At 42.6% G+C, this 8,312-nt stretch overlaps 1 pseudogene; it reads left to right on the top strand.

Annotated features, from left to right (window-relative positions):
- The first annotated feature begins 1,160 nt into the window (after positions 1-1,160).
- On the top strand, positions 1,161-2,208 carry LOC111545563 (annotated as a pseudogene).
- The last annotated feature ends 6,104 nt before the right edge of the window (positions 2,209-8,312 follow it).

The following is an 8,312-nucleotide window of genomic DNA, read 5'->3' on the forward strand; positions in this document are numbered from 1 at the left end:
CTGTTTCCAATTTTCACTAATCACTTTCTTATTAATTTCCTGTAAGCTGGATGCTGAGTCCTCTGCTTTTTTAAAACCAATAACTTTCTTTGGATCCAATTAAACATGATTCAGTCCTGAGAGTAGACGGTAGACCCAAAAGTTGACTCTTATTCCCCAGATATATTTTTTTGTGTTAATTTACAAGTTTCATATTGGCTTGTTTCAAAGTTTCATGTTTTTAATGTATGCTACTTATTGCTCCATTACAAACTATCCCAAAACTTAGTGGTTGAAAACAACAAAACCCAGATCCTTGTTAGTGGGATGCTGCCACGTGGGCAGGACTGGGTAGGGCATGCTGGTCTCTGCTCCACTTGGTGTTGGCTGGGACGCCTTGACTGGGGCTAGACATGTCTGACTCACATAGCTGCTGCCTTAGTTGCTTTCTTTTCTCCAACAGCATACTGCATTTTTTTAATACAGTGGCTCATGACCATAGAGAGCAAACTGGAAGCTGCCAGGTTTCTTAAGCCCAGGCCTGCGATCAGCAGGGTGCCTCTTTTCCCACATTCTGTGGGTCAGAGCAACCACAGGCCAGCCCTGATTCAAAGAGAAAGGAAATAGACTCCACTGTCAATGGAGAGGAGTGACAGGTGTGAAGAGGGATGGAAGCTTTAGTTGGGGAAATATCCCAGGTATGTGGAAGGTATGTAAGCTTGAATCATTAAGTGAATGGATGAATGAATAAAATAATTTAAAAAGGTATAAAATATTTATTTTGCCTAAGATTTTATTTCTGATAGAAATAAGAAAAAATAGAAAATATTTAAAAAATATACAGACAGGAGACATAGACACTAACGATGTTTCAATCTTTTATATAAGGAAATGTATGTGATGGTATTCAATTTTGCACCAGAAAAGAGGCTAAGGAAAGCAATGGACATGTCATATTAAGACAGACTGTGTCAGGCCGGATTGTGCGAATCTAGGGCCAAGTTAGCCAGCCCAGAAGGAAGTAACCACAGCAGGTACCTAAATGAGGCAGGACAGGCCGGGAGCAGACGCCACTGCCAGTGAGAACCTGGGCCCTGAGCCGGGCGGGAGTTTGCTGGGGCTGAGTCTGGGGCGCGCAGGCCCTGACCTTTGCCCTCTGACCTCTCCCCTCGCAGGTGACCATGGGGATCATGTTGGCAGCCAGCTCGCTGCTTGCAGGGCAGTGCACCACCTCTGCCAGCCCTCGTGGGGTTGCCGCCACCTCCGTCCTAGCATCCGGGCTTCAGGCTGCAGCCACTGGGAGGCGGCCTGGGCGCCAGGACCAGTGTGGGTGGAAGTTCGGAACGCACCCCCAGGGCTGCAACTGCCAGTACAGCAGGGGGTGCCGAGGATGTGGCCTGTGGCTGCCTGCCCAAGCCCTGCACATTCGAGGAGTGCCACCGGAAGTTCGAGGAGCTGTACATGGAAGGTGTCAAGTTCACAGTGAACAAAGGGTTGAGTAAGCATTTCCAGATGAACCACATAGTAACCCTCAGCACAATCAGGGAGTCCAACTACCACTTTGGTGTCACGTATATGGGGACAAAGCAGCTGAGTCCCACAGAGGCATTCCCTGTACTGGTGGGTGACATGGACAACAGTGGCGACCTCAATGCTCAGGTCATTCACCAGCTAGGCCCCAGCCTCAGGTCCAATACGGCCATCCAGACCCAGCAGTCTAAGTTTGTGAACTGGCAGGTGGATGGGGAGTACCGGGGCTCTGACTTCATAGTGGACGTCACCCTGGAGAACCCAGACGTCCTGATGGGTTCAGGAATCCTCGTAACCCACTACCTACAGAGCATAACGCCTTGCCTGGCCCTGGGCAGAGAGCGGGTCTACCACCGACGGCCTGGGGAGGAGTGCACTGTCGAGTCTCTAACTGGGAAATACACATTGAACAACTGGTTGGCAATGGTAATGTTGGGTTGGACATAATACCACAAACCCAGTGACCAGCTGCAGGTGGATGTGGAGTTTGAGGCCAGTACAAGGCTGCAGGACACCAATGTCTCCTTTGGGTAAAAGCTGGACCTGCCCAAGGTCAACCTCCTCTTCAAAGGGTCTGTGGAAAGCAACTGGATCCTGGGTGCCATGCTGGAGAAGCTCCCACTCCTTCCTCTGACACCGGCCCTCGGGGCCTTCCTGAATCACTGCAAGAACAAGTCACCATCATCTGAGCCCTCCTGACCCTTCCATACCCTATCCTCCTTCAGATTCTACCTCCACCCTTCTCCTGCCACAGAGGGTAGACCTGGGTCCCCTCCCCGTCCCTTCCTTCCCTCCTCTGGGGTCAGGTGGACAGCAGAAAGGAGGGACCCAACCACCCCAGCAGCTGAGAAGGGGATTCTGGAACCGACTGGCGCTTCTGGATTCTGAGTACCAGGGGCAGCGTGTCCAGTGGGCCTGGGGTCGGTCCTGGAAGGGATTCTGGAATTGCGTGGCTCACAGGATTCTGAGAACGAGGGGTAGAGGCAGCCAGACAACCTCAGGGAGGAATGTATTGGAGTCTCCATCCTCCGAAGGGCCTGGGCCTGCTCCAAGGGGGCAGTGAGAGGACTTCCCCATCCCTGGTCAGTCTGCCCTGCCACTATCCACTTTCCCAACCCCTCGGTATAAATCATGTTTGTAAGTTATGGAAGAACTGGGACATTTTACAGGAAAAAAAAATATATATGTATACGTGGAAAAAGAAAACAAACAAACAAAAAAATGAGGCAAGACAGAGGTCAGGTCAAGGAAGGCCAGCTAGTTCAGAGAGTGTGGAGCAGGGTTGGGAGTCAGCATGGAATGGAGGTTTTGTGGGTCAAGGCAGCAAGTCCACATCAGTGAGGTCAGACCCTGGCACCAGAATTCCAGGACAGTTGAAAGACAGAGCTGAAGGCCTAGGCCAACAGGAAACAAGAAACCAGACACCAGCACCAAGCATAGAGCTTGACCCTGGGCACATTGTCTTTGGAGCTCCTCTTCCACTCCCAGCATGGGGCAGGACTGATCATGCATGATGCTGGCACTCAGTTTATAAAAGGAGACATGTGGCTAGAGTACAGGAATGAGAAGGTCAGAGGCCAACAATTCCTACCAAGTTGGGCTCAGTGAAAACCAGTATCTTCTCTTTGATCAGTCACTCCAAAAAAATATCAGGATATTCAGGCCATCTATTTCACTGTTGATCATGCTACCCCAAAGAGTCTTTTGTATGGATATGTAGTTTTTGGCTTACAAAGCCACAGAATACAAATAATATGCTGATTTTTTCTTTTTCTTTTTCTTTTCTTTTCTTTTTTTTTTTCTTTTTTTGAGTTGGAGTTTCTCTCTCGTCCCCCAGGCTGGAGTGTAATGGCACGATCTCGGTTCACTGCAACCTCTGCCTCCTGGGTTCAAGTGATTCTCCTACCTCAGCCTCCCAAGTAGCTGGGATTGCAGGCACATGCCATGACACCCAGCTAATTTTTGCCTTTTTAGTAGAGACGGGGTTTCACCATGTTGGCCAGGCTGGTCTTGAACTCCTGATCTCAAGTGATCCACCTGCCTTGGCCTCCCAAAATGCTAGGATTACAAGTGTGAGCCACTTTGCCTGGCCCTATGCTGAATTTTTCTAACTGCCTGACTCTATTGTCCATGCTGAAAACTATCAAACCTATTATGTAACACATGATATTTTGTATTACTTGCCAAATGTAACAATTCAGTTTTGGAATGGAATCTAGGCAAAAGTATAAAGCGGGAAGAGTTTTAGTATGAGTTGATGATAATAATTTTTTTGCCGGAGGTATTCAAAATGTGATGCGGTAGCCAGCCTCCACGAGGACTCCCTGCAATCCCCACTCCTTGGTATTCACACCCTTGTCTAGTCCCCTCCCACGTTGTATGAGGGTTGGTCTGTGTGACCAATAAAACACACACACATTGTCAGCATTCTGGTCCTTTTCTGAATTAGTGTTTCCCAAAGTGATGTTCTTCAAAATCAGATTAAGCAGAAGTGACAATTGTTGTTATGACAAAGAAAATGAAAAAAAAATTGGAAAATAGTGTGCTATTTATAATATAATAATGAAATAATATTATATAATTATATATATATAAATAATATAAAAATGAAAAAAGTTTCCTTATTTTTAGGACTTCCTAGAGCTTTTAATAAGCTAAGTGCAGTGTGAAACTATAGGAAGAATATTGAGAATTCAGGGTATTCTAATCCTATGTGACCCTGGAAATCTTCTTTTTTGGGGGAAGATTCGCAGCATTATGTTCACCAGTATTCACTTTGGTGAATGCTTCTCTAAAGTTTTCTTGGCTGGGCATGGTGGTTGGTTCATGCCTGTAATCTCAGCACTTTAGGAGGTTGAGGTGGGAACATCACCTGAGGTCAGGAGTTCAAGACCAGCCTGGCCAACATGGTGAAACCCCATCTCTACTAAAACCACAAAAAATTAGCCAGGTGTGGTGGTGCATGCCTGTAATCCCAGCTACTCAGGAGGCTGAGGCACGAAAATTGCTTGAATCCAGAAGGCAGAGGTTGCAGTAAGCTGAGATTGTGCCACTGCACTCCAGCCTGGCTGACAGAGTGAGACTCTTGTCTCAAAAAAAAAAAGTTTTCTTTGTTAATATTGTTTTGAAAATGTGGTATACTAAACAGAGCATGATACCTTTCACGTGACTGACCAGTAAAAAAGAAAAAAAATCTCGTTATAAGATGCAATTTCAACTTTATTAAAACAAAGTCTTCTTTCAAGCCATTGATAGCTGAGACAATCCTTTCATTTTTTTTCTTTCTTCTTAGTACCAGGAACCTCCTATACAGAATAGAACCTCTATTCTGATGTTGGGGGGAAAAGCACATATGGCATAAATAGGCTATAACATTTTTTAAGAACCAAATTATTTTAGAAAATACTTGAGAAAATATGTCTTTGTGGTTAGATTTGACATGAATACTGAACCAAGATCCCTGAATGATAGACTACAACTCTCAGCTTCCTGAAGATTATTACTCCTTCACTTGTGTTATTTTAAAAATTCATTTATTGCCTTGGATTTAAATCTTAAAAGGTTAATCACAAAACATCGGCTTGATACATTTTTAAAATTAATGGCCCAAAATTGAATCTTAGAAGTTCAGAATTTTTTAGTAATAATTTTTTTTGAAGGAAGAACAAAGACTTCCTTATTTCCAAATCTATCAAATTAGAGAAATTAGAGTAAACCTGTAATACACCTAGTGATAATGAGCTCATCTCACATAAAGCCAAGGACTCAATTCTTATCAAGGGAATGTTTCAGTAATTTGCATGTTTATATCTTGGTTCCTCCTTTCTCACCTGGAAAGTACATTGAAATTACTTATTATATTAGTCCGTTTTCACACTGCTGATAAAGACATACACCCCTGAGACAGGGAAGGAGAAGAGGTTTAATGAACTTACAGTTCCATATGGCTGGGGAGGCATCACAATCAGGGCCAAAGGCAAGGAGGAGCAAGTCACGTCTTACCTGGATGGTGGTGGGCAGAGACAGAGAGAGCTTGTGCAGGGAAACTCCCATTTTTAAAACCATCAGATCTTGTGAGACTTATTCACTATCATGAGAACAGCATGGGAAAAACCTGCCCCCATGATTCAATTACCTCCCACCAGATTTCTCCCAAGACATGTGGGAATTGTAGGAGTTGCAATTCAAGATGAGATTTGAGTGGGGACACAGACAAACCATATCACTTGTCAACAATCTCACTTTTATTTGAAGCATAGAAAAGTGTCTTGTTATTTAAATAACAAGACACTTTTCTATGCTTCAAATAAAAGTGAGATTTTGCAGTACACCAACATGGCACATGTGTACATATGTAACAAACCTGCACTTTATGCACATGTACCCTAAAACTTAAAGCATAATAAAAAAAAAAGAAAAGTGTCTTGTTAAATATGAGAAATAAGAGAAAATGTGTAGAAGTACCCAGTCATCTTTAGGAAAAAAGAACTGTCTCAGAGATTCCTGGAAAGGACTATTTCAGGTACTCTGGGTCATAGGCTTCTAGGGCACAAGCTTCTGATGGCATTTCTTGTTTGTTTGATTTTTTTTCAGTCAGAGTCTCACAGTGCTGCCCAGGTTGGAGTGCACTGGTGCAATCACGTCTCACACTGCAGCCTTGACATCCTGGGCTTAAGCAATCCTCCCACTTCAGCCTCCCAAGTAGCAGGGACCACAGGTGTGTGCTACCATGCTTGGCTAGTTATCTAACTTTTTGTACAGACTGGGTCTCACTATGTTGCCCAGGCTGGTCTTGAACTCTTGGGCTCAAGCAATCCTTCCTCCTTGGCCTCCCAAAGTATTGGGATTATAGGTATGAGCCATCGGGCCCAGGCTGACGGCATTTCTTAATTATTTCTGAGACCATACCACTGTACTGAGTCAAGATTTCTAGAACTCTAGTGGAGAAGCCAATGAGTTAATGATATTGCTAACCCAGGATTGAACAGAATAATAATTAATTATATATGACTGAATGGATTATAGTTCTTTGAATGAATTACATAGGACTCATAAAAAATTATTATGGATTTTGTTTGGAATCTTGTGGATGCTGTTCTATGTTTTGATTATAAGGAACCTCTTTCTCTCTTCTTCTACATTCTTTGTAACGTGTAACAATTTAGTAGATTGTACTTTTGTAAACAGAACTGGAACAATTCTATTTTTCCTTGGCTTGATTCTTCCAGAATCTGCAAATTCTTATATTTTTATTTTCATGGCAACATAATTTTTCTGCATAGATTCAATGACTCTGACCCCTTTGTTAACAGGACGTAATTAGAAACATTGGTTATATAAACCAAAGCTTTGACTGACTTGACTGACATGTCATATTTGAGAATGACGGTCATAGAAACATAGAATCGACTGTTAGGAGCTAAGGTTGATTTTATGTAGCTAATGCCTACAAAGCTCTCTTGGGAAAACCCAACCTGGTATCTGGCTTACAGAGTTTCCAGCCTTATAGGTGAGTAAGGAAGGTCACATCCTGGCAGGCCCGGGAACTTTACAATATTTTGGAAACCTTGAGAAGAGAGGAGTTCATCCAAATCTAAAGGTACTGAAGGTAAAGTCTGGTATTGAGTTATTGGCCTGGCTTCCGAGCCTTGACATGCTTTTAGAAGTCTAATCTCAGATTCCTTATGAAAAATTTCAGTAAAGCAAACTAAAAAAGGTCCATGGTATAAATTACTATTCTTTTTGTATTTATGGAAATGATCAGGCCAAATCTAATGATATTGACCCTATTTTATAGTCAAGAAAAATTTTTCTTTGGGATTGTCTTTGATCATAAAAGGATAACTATTGAGAAAAATTTTGTTTTTCATAGAAAATTATAGCACACTATTGTGGTTTATCAGATTCTGATCATATCCATTGTCTTTGAGCTATATAGCATCTCTTTGTTAATTGTAGGTAACTGATGAATATGAAAAAAATCTCCAAAACATGTTAACATGTTACTTACCTGTAAATTGAACTGAATCCTGTCATCTTTCATTCATCACCAACTCTTACCAAATTTTCAATTCTTCCATTTTTTTTTTAAACTAGCCACAACCCTCTCCCTCCTGATGTGGCATCACTGAGAATTAAATCCTAACTGCTCAGATTTTTATTGGAACTCTAGGTTGCTTTGTAGCTGGCCTTCCCCACACCTCACCCACAAGGATCTGAAGAAACATTGAGAGTTAAAGCCCAATGACTTGATATGTACTTCAAAAGTCTCATCACCACAGCAGTCCATGCGTGCGCTGGATCTCTCCCTGGACCAGCCATTGTCTGGACCACTAAGGAAGTCTGGCAAAATACTCAGGTCATGCTCATGCATGCCCGTATTGATAGGTCACTCTGAGTATGAACAACATCACCAGTTTTGAAATCTTTGCTTGCAGGAACTCAACCAGCAGCCTCTGGTAACCACCATTCCACTCTATTTCTGTAAGTTTGAATGTTTTAGATTCCACATGCTGTGAGATCATACCATATCTGTGCCTGGCTTATTTCACTTAACATAATGTCCTCGATGTTTATCCATGTTGTCACAAATGACAGAATTTCTTGGGTTTTATTTTTTGTTTATTTATTTATTTATTTTTAAAGGCTGAATAGTACCGTATTCCATTGTATGTGTATATACCGCATTTTAAAAATCTATTCATTCATTGATGAATGCTTAGGTTGCTTCCACATCTTGGCTAGTGTGAATAATGTTGCAATAAATGTAGAAGTGCAGATATCTATTCCACATACTAATTTAG

The sequence above is a fragment of the Piliocolobus tephrosceles genome, chromosome 4 (genome assembly GCF_002776525.5).
Source record: "Piliocolobus tephrosceles isolate RC106 chromosome 4, ASM277652v3, whole genome shotgun sequence".
Lineage (NCBI taxonomy): Eukaryota > Metazoa > Chordata > Mammalia > Primates > Cercopithecidae > Piliocolobus > Piliocolobus tephrosceles.